Consider the following 17,899-nt stretch of genomic DNA (forward strand, 5'->3'; position numbering starts at 1 on the left):
AGTTTAAACCAAGCCAAGTGACGTCATATTTGAAATTGTAAAAAATGACAAAAAAATGACGTCATTTGAATTTGTAAAACAGATCATCAAAAAATGAAAAATGACGTCACATTTGAATGAATAAGATAGAATTAGGATTCATTTAAGATTATACTTGAACTAAATACTGATATTGCATTTAATAACAATGCACATTTTAATACTTATTAATAGCAAACTAAGGTAGCAATTAACTATATTATAAAGCTATGTCGGTTTGTTTTGAATCTAACTTCAAACGTAAAATATCGTACTGATTACGTTGAACAAAATCAAATCTAATAAATGAATGCGGTGATTTTCTTTACCATAACACATAAATATAATAGAAAAGACGTCAACACATTTGACAAAATCCGATGAGAATTACAAATATAACATTAAACATTTAAACTAAATACATGAATTTGGGATAGACAAGTACCGTAACACGTCTTATAGTAATGCGAATTCACACTCAGCAAAACAGTCACAATCGGGAATAAGTCACGTTTGGTAATTAAAAGATTAGACGACATAATGACAAACAACAATCTACCTTGTGGTAAAAATGTTCTTAGCTAGTTTGGTCAAAGACACATCGTATGGATCCACCAATTCGTGATGGTGTCCATAATATTTACGGAGTGTCAATGTTAATCTGTCCTCCTCATAACTTTGTTGGAGCAGTTTCTGCGTAAGGAGCACACTCCTGTATATGAAGTCCGTATAGTGGGAACAGGCACGAGAATAACGTATCAATTGTGATATTTAAACACCATACGAAGGGACAGAGGGTATATTACTGCTGAGAAATGGGAAATTGATAATTGGGAAGTTGAAATCGTCCCGTTTATCATAGATTTTCGTGTGAAGCAGAAGATATGTTTATCACGTTGCATGCCATTGGTGCAAAAACAGCAATAAAAAGCATGGGAATTTTCTTACGTTAAAGCTGTATGCAATTATCTTTGCTATAACGAATAATCGACAGTTTCTACAGTGTTATATCAAAAATGTTTTCCGCTATCCCTTATGCCCCTATTATTTCATGCATTTTATAAAAATATTGCCAAAATTATTTTGATTGTCCGATTTTGATTTTTAATGTTTAACTCTCAAATGTATACTATTCTAATATGTTTATAGTTATAATATTTATATGACATATCATCACAGAGAAATAATCATTCATATACAAAACCTGATATTATAAGGGTCATATTTATTTCTTATATGTGAAACAATTTTGACCTTATCCTGTATATGTATAAATAAAAAGCACTGTTAAATACATACTTTTACTACTGTTATGTTTGTAATTGATCTGACAAATATTTCCAAACATAATTGTAATATTTATAACATAGCTCTTATTGGCAAGTGATTATTCTGTCTCATTTACATATTATGTATTTTTCATGCTGAAATTTGTTGTTTGAATATTTTATAATCAAAATTGAATTTGACATTTATATTTTGTTCTACTTGCCCTATGTATATGTTTTCTCTTATTTTTTTAATTGTTTGTTTTTTTCTTGCCGCATAATTGCATCAAACAATAAAATAAATTATCGAGTTTCGGAACTTTCATCACTCCCGCGTACAAATCATATTCCACAAAAAAATCATTCAATGCCTTTCACAACCTGTGTTGAGCGTTGTGTTTACTGTTGACACATATGCTTGTTTCCTAAAACAAAAGAATTGAGTTTTCTTCTTGTAAGCACATAAAGTTACAAATTATCTATTTAATCACACTAAAAAACTCAATTTTTTTACAAATAATTTACTTAAATAATTTGTTTTTCTCCAACATTTTTGTTTTATTTGATCGATCACAAATGGAACTCTTTTAAAGACCTTGACTGACTATTCAGCCCTTGGAAGGTCGGTAACGATCTATAACAGAAAATCAGTATTTATATACTGCTGTAGTATTCCATGTTATAATTATTACACTTATTGAACGTTGTGACAATTGTTTTTTCCTTATCCAGTTGTGAACTCTGTTCTCGGCAAATGATTGGTCTAAATTTAAATCTGACATAAAGTTATCTTGAATTTTTCAGAATTTCTATTTTGACGTCCTGACAAATGCCCGATGACGGCATATATAAAGAACACAAACTTGCTGTAGATCTCTAAAAGAGAAATAAGAATAAGTATGGTTGCAAATGAAACATAGATCCAAGACAATTATGTAAATTTGATTAACATTGGATATTGTATAACATAGAAAATATAACCTCTAAAGCTGTTTAGATAAGATATCAAAACATCAACAATAACAGCAGTTAATGCAAAATTAGTAACAGGAACTAGTCCCTTTTTACATTTCAAATAAACTTCATCGTAATCTGGTTGAAAAAAAGAATAACAAAACATATTAAAACCTAACGCAAATTCAAATTGGGGAGGGCTACGAAGAAGAAACAAATCAAACGTTGGCACTCAACGGAGCAAATGATAATAAAAAAAACAACTGGCATATTCCTGAATTTTCCGAAGACAGTAATGATTCATATCTTTTACTTTTGTCCGTAAGGTACAACATATCATTAACAGTACCAATATTACTTTAAATAGACACCATTTGCGAGTATGGTCTTGTGGAAACAATGATAGTCCGTCGGAAGGGGACGATAAATGGCTGACCCGTGTTAAGACAGATTCATATCTCTTGCATGTCTAAGACAACCTTGTAGATTTCGATTACAAGTCAGCACTCGCACCCGCAAAGTGGAAAGGGATTAATATAAGTTGCAAAACTTGTTTCCAAAACCACTATAAATAAATATGTTTAAACTAAACCAATATTACTGCACCAAAGACACAATTTCTCTTGAGTAATGTTCGAAACACGCATCCGATGCAGGATTTTCTCGCTGTATTGAAGACCTATTGGTGACTGGTGACCTTCGACTGTTTTTTTCTCCTGCTCTTTGGTTGGGTTGTTGTCTCTTTGACACAATGCCATTTTCCTTTCAATTTTATTATTTTTATTTTTGATCTTTAGATGTCAGTATAATCGTTTGATCTGTTAATTAACAGATCATAATATTCAGAGTGTGAATGGGCATTTTGGGTGGGGCATGCAAATCAGGAGACTGCTGCCTACTCTGTCGACGTTTCCGGACTACCTATTTCTGGGTTCAACACAATTCCATCAGTTTAGGTTCTGATTCAATTTACGAGAAAAGAACATTAGTAATTAATTGTCGCATTAATTTACGAATGAAAATTATAAAAAAAAGTTATATTCAGGTACTTTTATATAACACGAAAGAAATATGTACTTACAAATCATTAAATCTATGAGATATTTTTTGTTCTCCACCTCGTTGTATTTTTACAAAACACTTTAGTTTTGTTCCATTTAAAACACAAATTAATCAGATTTCTATCTAGACAGTATTAAGCCGGAATGATTGGGATAGCCATCTAAGAAAATTAGTCATACTAGTACTGAAGGTATATTCATTATGCTCTATATGGGTAATAAGAAAAAACATGAACTAAAGATACCAGATGAGGATAAATGAATCTAGTATTGCCTCTCATCTTTCTAAAGGTATAAATGAAAGCTTTACTGGACAGATTAAAAACAAAAAAGGTACTCTGGCGGAAATAAATATTAACTTACAGCTTGTATCATCAAATTAACCATGTCCAGCTTCTCGATTTTTATTTATGCTACATAGCAGTTTGTGTTGATGTGAACATAAATGTCTCAAAAGCCTTTATTATCGAAAATCGTAAATTTTGTCATTTACTGTCATATAAGCCTGTACAACATCTCCTTCTGAGATTTTCAAATGCAATTCTCCCTTTTTCTCTCACATCTAGACGTCGATGGTCACTGCTGGTTAAGGCTGTCCACAGTTGATTAAGCTTAAGAGCAGCACTAGTTGATTGAATAACATTATAAGAAAGTTTTACATCAATGACTATGGCATTAGTATCAATGCTAAGATAATCATAGTAAGGGTTAATATATATGCCATTGTCACTGATGTTTCTCTATTCACTAGTTTACTATCATCTCAGTCTTCCACATTATAGTGTGACAAATAATAAAATTGCCATAATTGGTGAGTTTGTGGTTATTTTGTATGAGTTAACTAGCAGCGGTAATAAAGTGAAAGAACCACACTAATTGCACAAAGTCGTAGGTTCTCTCTGAATGTGTTGTCCATTCGTTTGTTATGTTTGAGCTTTTGATATTGCCATTTGATTAGGGACTTTTTGTTTTGAATTTTTCTCGGATTTCACTATTTTTGTGTTTTTATTTTTTGATCTCTGAATGTGTCTCCATCAAATGAAAACAAAAAATATCAGCTTTCCGATATGACGACAAACACAATTAATCAATGCATCAATCCTGTTTAAGTACAACAGGTGTCTTTTCCCGAGCATTCATATCACGGCATGTTGCAAAACTATTTATTTTCGTTTAAAATAATTTTCTCATCTTTTATTCTTTACAAACAGAAACATCTTAAGGATGTACACCTCTGAGGAGCCAGACATTTCTAGAATTAAAACTTTTTTTCTTAACCTGAATTTTGGGTTTATAAGACTGTAACTAATATTGGTGAAAAAAAAATCATTTGGTGGTGCACTTCTTTTTTTTTTTTTGCTACGGGCCTTTGAAAATATCCAATTTCGATGATTTTACAATTTTTCATCAATTTTTACACCACTGGGTCGATGCCACTGCTGGTAGACGTTTCGTCCCCGAGGGTATCACCAACATCATCATCATGACATGAATATCAATAATGTGGTAATTTTTATAAATTTCCTGTATACAAAACCTTGAAATTTTCGAAAAACTAAGGATCTTCTTATCCCAGGCATAAATTACCTTAGCCGTATTTGGCACAACTTTTTGAAATTTTGGATCCTCAATGCTCTTCAACTTTGTACTTGTGTGGCATTATACGTATTTTGATAATAGCGTCACTTATGAGTCTTATGAAGACGAAACGCGCGTCTGGCGTACTAAATTATAATCCTGGTACCTTTGATAACTATTTACCTATTTTTGGGCTATTATCATGAAAATAAAATCACAGTTCCACAATTAATGTTTCTTTCATACTTTGAATAAAGATGAAGTGGACCAATCTGAATAAATTTAACTTACAAAAACTAAAGGTAGGTGCTAATATAAGAAAGTTTTATCGTATTTTGATTCTTTTTTTTTGTCAAATTTACCAAGCTGTCAATTTTGTTAATTTGTGATTATTCTCAGTTTTAAAAACAAAATGAATATTATTTCAACTTTTTTGTTATAAATGATTGAAAACATACATATCTAAGAAATTTGAAAAGACAAAAATGATTTGGGATGTACATGATTCTTGTAAAATCTGTTTATGTACCCCTCACCCATTATCTCAAAATTATGGCTTAACAGACTGAATTGATTGGTCGTAAAATTTGAAAACTGGATTACTCAAAAACTGTTCATTGCAAGTACACAATGTTTTCACAGATTTATGTTTGATTATGATATTTTTAAAATTCATTGATATTTTCCACTTAACGTATCAATTGTTATGGAAATAATTCCAGAACGAGATTTCAACGAGACAGAAATGTCAGAAAAATACATCCTAAGCTTTGATTTTCACGATTAAACTATCACACACATAAAAGGTCATTAAGTCTATGAAAATGTTCCTAAAAACCGCTTATCAATCAATGGCAGAAAATTATATTAAATTCAATAGTATATTTTTTTTTTTCTTTCTAGAAAATAAGTCTAGTGAATTTAAATTTTTGAAAGGAGGTACACATGTTTTTGTGAGATCTTAACTACCTCTAGCCAATAGTTAATGATATGCAAGCTGCAGACCTCAACTAAACTAATTAAAACATTGTGTATTCATCAAATGCTTAGCTGGATTAGATACACATGTATAGGCGTTTAAAGGAACATTATTTATCAAATTCATTTTCACCGAGTTGACTCGAATTCTTATATTTTTGTTATATTAACATACTGAAACTTCAGATATAAAGTATGAAATAAACAACCAACAATGCTTTCCACATTTCTTGTGTATTTTAGTCTTGACCCCATCTAATTAATCAAGATGACCTCTGGATGGTCATATATCTAATGATGACAAAATCAATGTATCTTTTTGGATAAATAAATAAATAAATAAATAAGTTGAAGAAAGTGCATCGGATTCCCTTCAGGCATAAAAATCGCAGAAGAAAAAAAAAGGGGGTGGGGTGGGGGGGAATTGCAACAAGAATTCATCGTCCATCGTTCAGCAAATCAAAATGAACGGTAGAAACAAGAATCGAAAACATAGAGTGAAATTTCTGAACTAAAGAGAATAAAAACAAAAGCGGAATATCAGTTGCATTGTTTTCTGAATAAGCATCTAGTTATGTAACTGTTGATAACTACTTCAGGATAACATTGCTGACAGTTTAGAAAATTTTCAAGATTTTCAAGATTTCACAAGAAACAGTTAATCAAATAGTATATTGTAACAAAAACCCGTATTAAGATAAATATAGATATTAATAAATATCATAACTTCTGGTACTAATGAAACAGGGACCTTCACTGAGATAGCTGTGTCAGTGGAGTAATTGTTAACAGCGAGCAATACTGTTGTTGAATAAAAAAAAAAAAAAAAAAAAAAAAATTCATGCACCTATGTTTGGATTTTTCTAGGTCCAATTGATTTTATGTCAAATGTTTAAAAGTATATTTATATATTTATCAACGTTTGTACCTGTGTATGAATCAATTTTTGAATCAAATCAGTCAACGAAATTGTTAACCTTTTTTCCAGTTTCAATTTTCATTTTCCGCCTTCAAATCAAATCTATCCCCAGATTAGAATTTAAATTGAGGGTCACATGAATACGGATTCAATTGAGATTAAATTATTGCCTTGCTAGTCAATGATCGTCAGTTACGATTCATGTAAATGTATCACTAAAAATAAGATCCATTCTGAAATAAAAGTAAATTAACAAATCCTTATTAAAAAATATTGACGGGGATACACGTTATGATGCTTTGTGATTTCAACCATCTTTTACACCAGACAAACTAGGCTACTGCCCATGCAAAGCATGCGTATTTAATAGTGGTATATATGATTGTTAACCTACTTTAATAAATAAATACTTAAGGTTCACATTCTTTTCAACATTATAGATTTGTTCAGTGTGGCTGAGTGAAAAAAACAAAACTGATAAAGGACGATTTAAAATGATGTTTAAAGATATTCTTGTACTTAATTTATATTTCTGTATGATTTCCTGATATGATATCAACGATAGTTAACATCTTCAAACAAGGTATTTCTCAACTGTAATATTTATTATCCGTAAAGATCCTCTTCTTTGACACATTTAATGTTTATAGATATTTTAAAGGCATTTTCAGAAAATGCATTGCAACAGATACACACCAAGGGAGATAATGTAAAACAAGATACATTACAAAAGGTTAGGTTAAATCGAACATTGCGTACAGCGCCAATTCAAAGTAAAGCCAGTTTAATACTTAAACAGTATATTTGGAACACATTTGGGCTTACTTCGTCTTAAAATATAACGTAAGTTTGATTTGTTTAATTCAAAATATTCACAGGGGAAACATTACTATTGGATTTTATAGTGCTATCTGCATGTCTCCAAAAACAGTGATTACGTGTCATGAAATAAAAGATCCTTTGTAATATAAGTAATTTAAACATATTTTATTGTCGTTATACTACAATGTAATTAGAGTCTATAATAACCAAACATAATTACATTTTACATACAATAAGAAAATTTTTTTTTTTTATTTTCGAATAAGAAATTTTTTTTTTTTTATTTTCGAATAAGAAAAAAGTTTTTTTTTTATTTTCGTAAACAATGAAGGAAACCCCTGGCATGAAACATGAATTATGAGACCGCACTACCCCCACTAAACTAAACACCAGAAAAAGTATAAAATGAGCGGTATGTGTATTCGACTGTACTGAATCTTGCTCTACCATTTTAACAAGTCTGTATTTTTACCAGAAACAACCAGATTAAGATTGGAAACATGATTGACCAGGGGCCAGTTCACAAAGCTGTCTTTGGAATAAGATATGTATTAGGATGGTCTTACGACATAGGACTACACGACATGTGTCTTATAATGGTCTTATAAGGGTCATAAGTGTATATAAATTGATTACAATAAAATTACACTTATTTCTATATTAATTTTGCAAATTATTTTATTATTGTTTCATATCTTATCCTCATTACCTTCTTGTAAATAAATCTTTATATCAGTGAACATTGGATGTAATTTTATAACCTTATACTAACCGATACAGTAAACACTTGACTTCAATTCACTTGTACAAAAACAAATGATTATGAGTTTATTGTTTTTTCCCTCAAATTTGTATTTGAATTTTTATATGTATATTGGTGTATATATAAATTAGTAGATTATATCTTTCAATGAATACGTTTAGTAATTTAAGGGAAATACAAACATTTAATACATTTACATTATTTTTCCCCATTAATCCATATTAGTTATGAAAAAATTAAAGAACTTGCGGCAGGTTTAGGATAACGTAGCTTAGTTCGTCCTAAGACAGTTTCGAGGCGATGTCTGAGATATCTCCTAGGATAGTCATAGTAGGATCAACAGACATGTCCAAAGGTATATTTTATGACAGGTCTTATGATAGTTTCGTGAAACCGGCCTTTAGTGATTTCTATTTAATCAATCTTTATTGTGTTACTACTATCAAATGCATATTAAGATAACATAAAAGTTGAGAAGAATACTGCATGCAAATTATGAATAACACAATAAATGGAATCATTCAGACTGTATTGAACGATGAAACTATCCACTGAAATAACATTTGTCCTGAATTTTTGAACATGCATTTATAAATGGCAGACTTCTATTTAAATTCAAGAAAATTATAAATGAGATTAATGTGAGAAAAAAAAAGACAACAGTAGTATTTTGACTATTTTACTTACTTTGTACATAATAAGTAAAATAGTACATTATAGGTAAAATACATGTACATAATAGGTAAAATAGTCAGAATACTACTGTTGTCTTTTTTCTCTCACATTAATCCCATTTATAATTTTCTTGAATTTAAAAAGAAGTCTGCCATTTATAAATGCATATTCAAGAATTCATAATAGGTGTTCACGCATCGTTGCAAACATAACGGAATTTGATTTGACTGTCATGCAAGTGAGAGGTTAAGCGATATAAAACCAGGTTCAATCCACCATTATCTACATTTGAAAATGCTTGTACCAAGTCAGGAATATGACAGTTGTTATCCATTTGTTTGATGTGTTTAATTATTTGATTTTGCCATTTGATTAGCGACTTTCCGTTTTGAATTTTAAACCTTTAATCACTTTAAGATAAAGCTATATTCTATCTTTGTAGATACGTAAATGTGTTCTTATTTTACATACATCCAGAACTTTTTTAGGTCGATCAATGCTAAATCATTATTTTTATTATTATTATTATCATTATTTTTATTATTATTATTATCATCATCATTATTATTATTCATCTTATTATTATTATTATTATTGTTATCATTATTATTATTATTATTATCATCATCATCATTATTATTATTCATCTTATTATTATTATTATTATTATTATTATTATTCATCTTATTATTATTATTATTATTATTATTATTATTATTATTATTATTATTATTATTATTATTATTATAAATGTTTTTTTATATCCTTTTGATGCATCATTTCCAACTATATAAATAGATAATATATTATCTAATAATGGTGTTAAGAGAATGTATGATTTTTACAGTGTACAATATCATAATTATTTTAGCATCCTGTATAATTGATTTTTTCATGTTAAAAGAAACATGTGTCACAAATATTTATCCTAGATATTCAATAAACATCAATAACTTACTTATGTTACCTCAATTACATTCTTATAACTCAATAACGAACACTTTCAAAAGAAGCTTTATTTTATCTTTGTGGATATTCAAAAGTAATCTTTAAATTTATTAGACAGAAATCTGTATAGTCTTATGAAACCTCAAGTTTAAAAACAAATGATGTATATGTTTTTTTTATAACTAAATAGATAGTTTTCATTATAAAACCTATGTACATATACATTTTTCTGACAAAAATTCTTTGATTTGTTCATATTTAGATAAAGTTTACTTTTTTTAATTGCTTACTTCAAGGAATAAAATTGAAAATGGAAATGGGGAATGTGTCAAAGCGACAACAACCCAACTATAGAAAAAACAACAGCAGAAGGTCATGAACAGGTCTTCAATGTAGCGAGAAATTCCCGCACCCGGAGGCGTCCTTCAGCTGGCCCCTAAACAAATATATACTAGTTCAGTGATAATGAACGCCATACTAATTTCCAAATTGTACACAAGAAACTAAAATTAAAATAATACAAGACTGACAAAGGCCAGAGGCTCCTGACTTGGGACAGGCGCAAAAATGCGGCGGGGTTATACATGTTGAAGCAATTCGTCGACATATTTTCCGTATACAATTGACCTTAGCGTGACTCGTCTCGTAAGAATCCGGTGATCACAGTACGCATGGATCTCTCATTGAAATAAACTATTATCTGATTGTACATGTTATACATGTGCTCAATTTCCATGCTTCTTTGTTGATTGTGTACTATAAGATGATAATCGGTAAACTTCGGCTTTAAAACACGACAAATAATTAGCCGCCATATTTTCTCATCTTAACAAACAGAGAGAAACAAAATTGACGATTATCATATATATAATATATAATATAAAATATACGACATATTTGCGTAAAAAATCATGTTAGATGTGCACAGAAGACCAAATTTATGATAAATACATACATTTGTCATTTGTTCAAGAATTGAATAAACATTATTTTTCACCAGTCACTCGTTTCATGACTTTAAATGGAACTCCAGAACTTTTATTCCAGTTCGGTAGTTGTATATCGATTTTTTTTTACAATTAACAATATTATTTTTTATTATTGTATTACTTGTTGGTTTGTTTTCGTTATTATTATTCATGAGGCAATAAAAAAGAATAGATTTGTTTGCCCAAATGCAACCTACCCAGAAAAAAGCTGCCTACTCAAATTCTTTTATTGTCCTGATTTGAAGAAGTTTTTTTTTTAATCAGACAGGCATGAAGACTAATAAACACCATATACTTCAATTTCTCTTTTTGAAAAAAGAAAAAGAAAATGCCTACCTACCTACCCACTGTCTCAACCTTTTGGTAGGGTTTGGGCAAACCAAAATATTTTTAATTGTGGCCTGATTATAAAAAAAGTTTTAGAATTTGAACAGTGTACAATAATATTATTTTCTGAAAATTCCTGTACAATTGAGGTTTCACATTCAAAGTTATTCATGTTACAATAATTTATCCTGAATATGAAACATCAATAACTTATTGACATAGCCACAAACTCATTTTCTAATGCGGCTTATCATAGAATGTGTATAAGCAGGAGCAGCTCAACTTCTGAAGCAGTCTCTACTTATACTTCAGGAGAAACTGAGATCAACCCAAGTATTTTTTGTGGTTCATGTTTTTAGTATTTTATTTCCCTTGTAAAATTTTATGAACTCGTTTTTGCCTTTTTCGTCGTTTTTGTCAAGCTATGACGGAGTCAAAAAGCGAGACATAGGTATGCTGTTTCTGGTCATTTTAAAGAGAACCACTAGAAGAAGGTCAATGTTATTTGGTATGCAATTATAGAAGCATTACCACGTCTTGTTTTTTTGAAAATTAGTTTATTACTTTAATTGTTTTAGTAATCACTACAATAATTCAGGATATTTTGAAAGACTACCAACGGCGGTGAATAATTTTCCTATTGAAGACAAAAGTGGTATCACTCTATATGACTCAGTATTTAGAAAAGAGGGACGAAAGATACCAAAGGGACAGTCAAACTCATAAATCTAAAACAAACTGACAACGCCATGGCTAAAAATGAAAAAGACAAACAGAAAAACAATAGTAGACATGACACAACATAGAAAACTAAAGAATAAACAACACGAACCCCACCAAAAACTAAGGGTGATCTCAGGTGCTCCGGAAGGGTAAGCAGATCCTGCTCCACATGTGGCACCCGTCGTGTTGCTTATGTGATTACAAATCCGGTAAATAGTCTAATTCGGTAGGTCACATTCATGAAAGGGAAGGGGATTGTAGTTACGACGTAAGGAACATATCCGATATCATTTGTGAAACGGTTATTCTATAACGGTCAACCAACTCGTGGTGGCGTCCGTAAAATTTACGAAGGGATGATTTCAACTTCACCATTTGGAACTCTTGGTTTAATAGCTTCCTTGTGAGCAGTAACCCTCTATCAAGAAAATCATGATAGGAAATGCAAGCACGGGAATATCGTATCAATTGGGAGATATATACCCCGTATGCAGGTGCTGCTGGAATGTTGCTACTTAGAAATGGAAAGTTCACAATTGGAAAGCTGAAATCATCTCTATTGTCGTAAAGTTTTGTTATCAACCGACCCTCATTGTCAATTTCTAGATGTAAGTCAAGATATGAAGCCGATTTAACTTAGAAGGTACCTCTTCTGATTGTTTATTCCATTATTTAAGGAATGACTGTTTTTATTGGCACTCATATCACGCGAAGCGGTTTACTTTAAAGTGTGCACCACATTTTTGTTATGTTATTTCAAATAGACAGAATAAATATTAGTCATTTCTTATAATTAAATTCTAAATTCCATTTTTTAACTGAAGTAAACATAAAAAAAACGTCGATGACGTCACGGTCACACGACTAAATTATTTCTACGAGCTGACAAACAAAACAACGTCAGGCAATCAGAAGACGCGTTACATCTAAAATTAAATTATTACAAAATATAGTTAAAATCATTTTAGGAACTTCTTGAGACAATGTTTATATTGAATGCAACGCCCTTAGATTCTAGTTCAAATGGTTTATATATATGTGAATTGCCGAAGTTTGTGACTCAATATACAAACAATTAGATATAAGATGTGGTATGAATGCCAATGACACAATTCTCCATCCAAGTCACACTTTTTAAAAGTAAACCATTATAGGTCAAAGTACGGTCTTTATTTAACACGGAGCCTTGGCTAACATTTTTTTACTCCATATATAGGTGCTGACAAGAATAAAACCACAAATAATTGAAAGGTTTATATTTTATGATTTAAATAATCAATATAAAATCCCACAAGTAGATTTAACGAACGGTAAGACTTGGTATTTGGCGCAACACTCGTTTGAGGCATCATATCTAACAATTTGCTGCTGAAGATAAGAAGTTTGGACTTACAGGCGTATATTTTTTCTACTTTCAGTTTTAACGGACACAGTTGTATATAGGCATGGCAAATACAAAACTGATAGCTATGATACTTATTGGTATCATGGTAGTAAAAACTGAAGGTATGACAATTAATTTTATGATACTAATTGTACAGAGGTTGATTTTCAAATCATTTTATTAAAAATTTGGATGTATGTATTTCCTGATTATTTGTTGAATTTCGATTCACATAGACTTATGAAATTTTAATTTTAGCATGAGGTAGAATCCACTGGGTGAACCGTTGAAACTGTTATTTTATTCACAATTAGAGTAAATCAAGTATAAATATTTAATCATTCGACATAGTCGGTGTGGTAATCCTCGTAGATATAGTCCCACACAACATCAATTGTGTGTGTTTATCTCAATTGCAAGTGCTTGATGATTTTTTTTTAAATAAAAACTAGAGAAAAAAAAAATAAAAATAAAAAATAGAAAGTCCTTGAAATTTGGAATTTGGCAGCAGTATTTTTTTCTTAAGATACAACATTAAGTGCTTGATGAATTAATTAGGTATTGACAATTCACCTGGAAACTTAAAATATACCTTCTCGATACTTAACAAAGAGGAAGTCCTGAATAATCATAGTCTGTTTTATGTTCCTTTGGAATTTCAACCAAAGATGAAGAGCTGGGTTTTCAATCGCTGTATTGGATACCTAAACTACGTAAGTGTCCTTACAAATAACGGTATATTGATGAGTCTTCTAAATGCTCCACGAAACCTCTTTCTACATTATTACATTCTATTTTATCAGCAATCAAAGCCGAGATTCAAATATTTTGTAAAACAGCCTATTTTAGAGGTGCCATGAATCAGATGTGGATACTAAAATATTCCAAAGATCTTCTAGAGAACATACAATTGAAGACTCTTTTATCTTGCAATAGTATTAAAACATTTGACTTTTCTACATTTTATACAAGCATTCCAAACTCCCATCGAGCTAGAGATAAAGGATACTACAAATACAGTTAAGTCGGCCTCATATCTTGACTTACATCTAGAAATTGACAATGAGGGTCGGTTGAAAACAAAACTTTACGACAAAAGAGATGATTTCAGCTTTCCAATTGTGAACTTTCCATTTTTAAGTAGTAACATTCCAGCAGCACCTGCATACGGGGCATATATCTTCCAATTGATACGATATTCCCGTGCTTGCATTTCCTATCATGATTTTCTTGATAGAGGGTTGCTGTTCACAAGGAAGCTATTAAACCAAGAGTTCCAAATGGTGAAGTTGAAATCATCACTTGTAAATTTTTCGGACGCCATCACAAGTTGGTTGACCGTTATGGAATAACCGTTTCACAAATGATATCGGATATGTTCCTTATGTCGTAACTACAATCTCCTTCCCTTTTATAGAATGTGACCTACTGACTAAGAGTACTGACCGGGTTTGTAACAGTATGAGCAACACGACGAGTGTCACATGTGGAGCAGGAACTACTTGCCCTTCCGGAGCACATGAGATCACCCTAGTGTTTTTGTGGGGTTCGTGTGGCTTAGTCTTTAATTTTCTATGTTTTGTCTTATGTACTATAATTTTAATCACTCTGATTCAAACTATAAAACCAGGTTCAATCCACCATTTTCTACATTTGAAAATGCATGTATTAAGTCAGGAATATAACAGTTGTTGTTCATTCGTTTGATGTGTTTTGTCATCTGTCATTTGCCATGTGATTAGGGACTTTCCGATTGAATTTTCCTCGGAGTTCAGTCTTTTTGTGATTTTACTTCTTTTTTTGTCTGTTTGTCCCCACAAAAATTCCCGTAAATTTTGACGTCGTCATAAAAAATATCTGACGTCACAATGGAAAAGAAAACAATCGATACCGGAAAAAACGGAAGTAATTTGCACGAGAAGCACTGTTATGGGTTTTTGCACGAGACGCCCCTGATATGGGTTATCAACCCGGGTGGGAAATTATGGCTTGTGTACTTCTGCTCATTACACATATGCAAAAGCTATCATATCAATGCATAAATTGCATGCTTATATTGGTGATTTTAAATCTGTTCAAAGTTTTGATTTTTCTACCCTGTATACCACATTGCCTCACATTCTCATTAAGAAAAAATTCACACACCTAATTAAATGGGCATTTAAAAAGTCAGAATGTGAATATATATGTTCAAACTCTTTTAGGTCATTTTTTAGTAGCAATAAACAAAAAAACTATGTCAATTGGACATGCTTTGATACTATATATGCCCTTGAATTTTTACTAGATAACATTTTTGTTCGCTTTGGGGATTCCGTATATCGTCAGATTATCGGAATTCCAATGGGGACTAACTGTGCACCACTTATTGCGGACCTGTTTTTGTATTGCTATGAGTTACAATTTATGACAAAAATAAGCAAAGACCCATCGAAACAACATCTGATAAACAAATTTAATAATACTTTTAGATATTTCGATGATATTTTGGCTCTCAATAATGACGACTTCAGCATGTATATTAAAGAAATATATCCTGTTGAACTTACTTTAAATAAAGCTAATACTAACAATGACCACTGCCCTTTCCTCGATCTTGATATCTATATCACTAACGGAAAGCTGAATACTAAAATTTATGATAAAAGAGATGATTTTTCATTTCCTATCGTTAATTATCCATTTTTAGATGTTGACGTTCCCTTGTCACCATCTTACGGTGTTTATATATCTCAACTTGTACGATTCGCTCGTGTATGTAACAATGTTTTAGATTTTAACGAGAGAAATTTATGTATTACTTAAAAATTATTACACCAGGGTTTTCGATATCACAAACTAGTCAAAACATTTACTAAATTTTATCATCGGTATAAGGACATCATTCGTAAATATAGCTCAACATGCAGACTTCTTATACGTTTAGGTATTTCACATCCAATTTTTTATGGAAATATTCTTTATAAAGCACAAAGGTGTCAGTATTCACCTCAAAAACTAACAAAACCTTTGAATAGACTTATTAAGAAGGGATATAGTTACGATACTGTTGTCAGGTCATTAAAGATTGCATATTTTGGCGTTAATATTGATTCACTTATAGGGTCTTTGCATCGGAACTAAACACATTTATTCAAAAACCAGTTGTTGGCATGACACGGATTATGTTCTTCTCATATATGTTATGATGGTATGATACTAAACCCCTAACGGGAAGGATTGTGCCTGATGTTCATATGATGTAATCATAATCTTTCAGTCAGTTTAATTGAAGTCTGGAGCTGGCATGTCAGTTAACTGCTAGTAGTCTGTTGTTATTTATGTATTATTGTCATTTTGTTTATTTTCTTTGGTTACAGCTTCTCGCTACATTGAAGACCTGTTGGTGACCTTCTGCTGTTGTTTTTTTTTTCTATGGTCGGGTTGTTGTCTCTTTGGCACATTCCCCATTTCCATTCTCAATTTTAAGTATATGATAAAATACAATCACTCGGAGGCTTTCTGTACAATCGCTTGAAGCTTTTCTTTTCATCGTTTGGCCAACTAGACTACTCCAAAAGAGGGTAATCACCTTATTCGAGCTTCATGATTATAAGATGATAAAATTAAGATGATTTTTTTCTCCCCAAATATATAATAGGATATGAATTCCTGTTATTCAAAATATATGAAAAGAGAGAAGTACTCAATGTGTCAGCTGTTCATCCTTACCACAAAAAGATCAAAGTGTCCCACCGAGGATTAATCTTTATGTTGATCAGGCCATTATTATGTTGCCTATTTTTTCCCCATATTTTATGTTCATGATAAAGGTTTATAAACTGTATGTTCGTTTTAGGAAACCTCCTGTGTTACACATCCTGTTTTGCTACTGTTGGTGCAACAAGTGTTGTTGCTGGCCCAGCGGTACTGGCCACACTGGGATTTACTTCCACTGGTATAGCAGCTGGATCATGGGCGGCTGGTTGGATGGCCTCATATGGAGGAAGTGTTACGGCAGGAGGGTTGTTTGCCACGTTACAAGGCGTTGGTGCCACAGGCGCAATGAAATGGACGGGAATTCCATACGTTAATGCTGTATGCAAACACCTTTGCTATTAATAATTATCGACAGTTTCTAATGTATAATGTCAAAAGTCTTTCACCTATCCCAAATACATCTATTATTTCATGTAAAACGACTGTTTTGAAAAACATTGCGAACATTCATTTTTAATGTTACTCTAAAATGTATACATTTTTTATATGGATACTATCGTAATTTTTTTTTGTCATGCCATCACAGCGAATTTCGAATCAATCGTTTATATTCAAACCTGATTTTAAATGGCAATTTTTCCTTTATAGCCATATAAATGTAATCAAATGATAGGGGAATTTCCAATAGTTGAAAATCTGTTCACCTAAGCCGGTAAATATATGATTTACAAAGCACCGTTTAAGACATCTATATATTACCTTTTTGTTTGTTATTGATTTGTTAATTTATTAA

This window comes from Mytilus galloprovincialis, chromosome 3, assembly GCF_965363235.1.
Source record: "Mytilus galloprovincialis chromosome 3, xbMytGall1.hap1.1, whole genome shotgun sequence".
Lineage (NCBI taxonomy): Eukaryota > Metazoa > Mollusca > Bivalvia > Mytilida > Mytilidae > Mytilus > Mytilus galloprovincialis.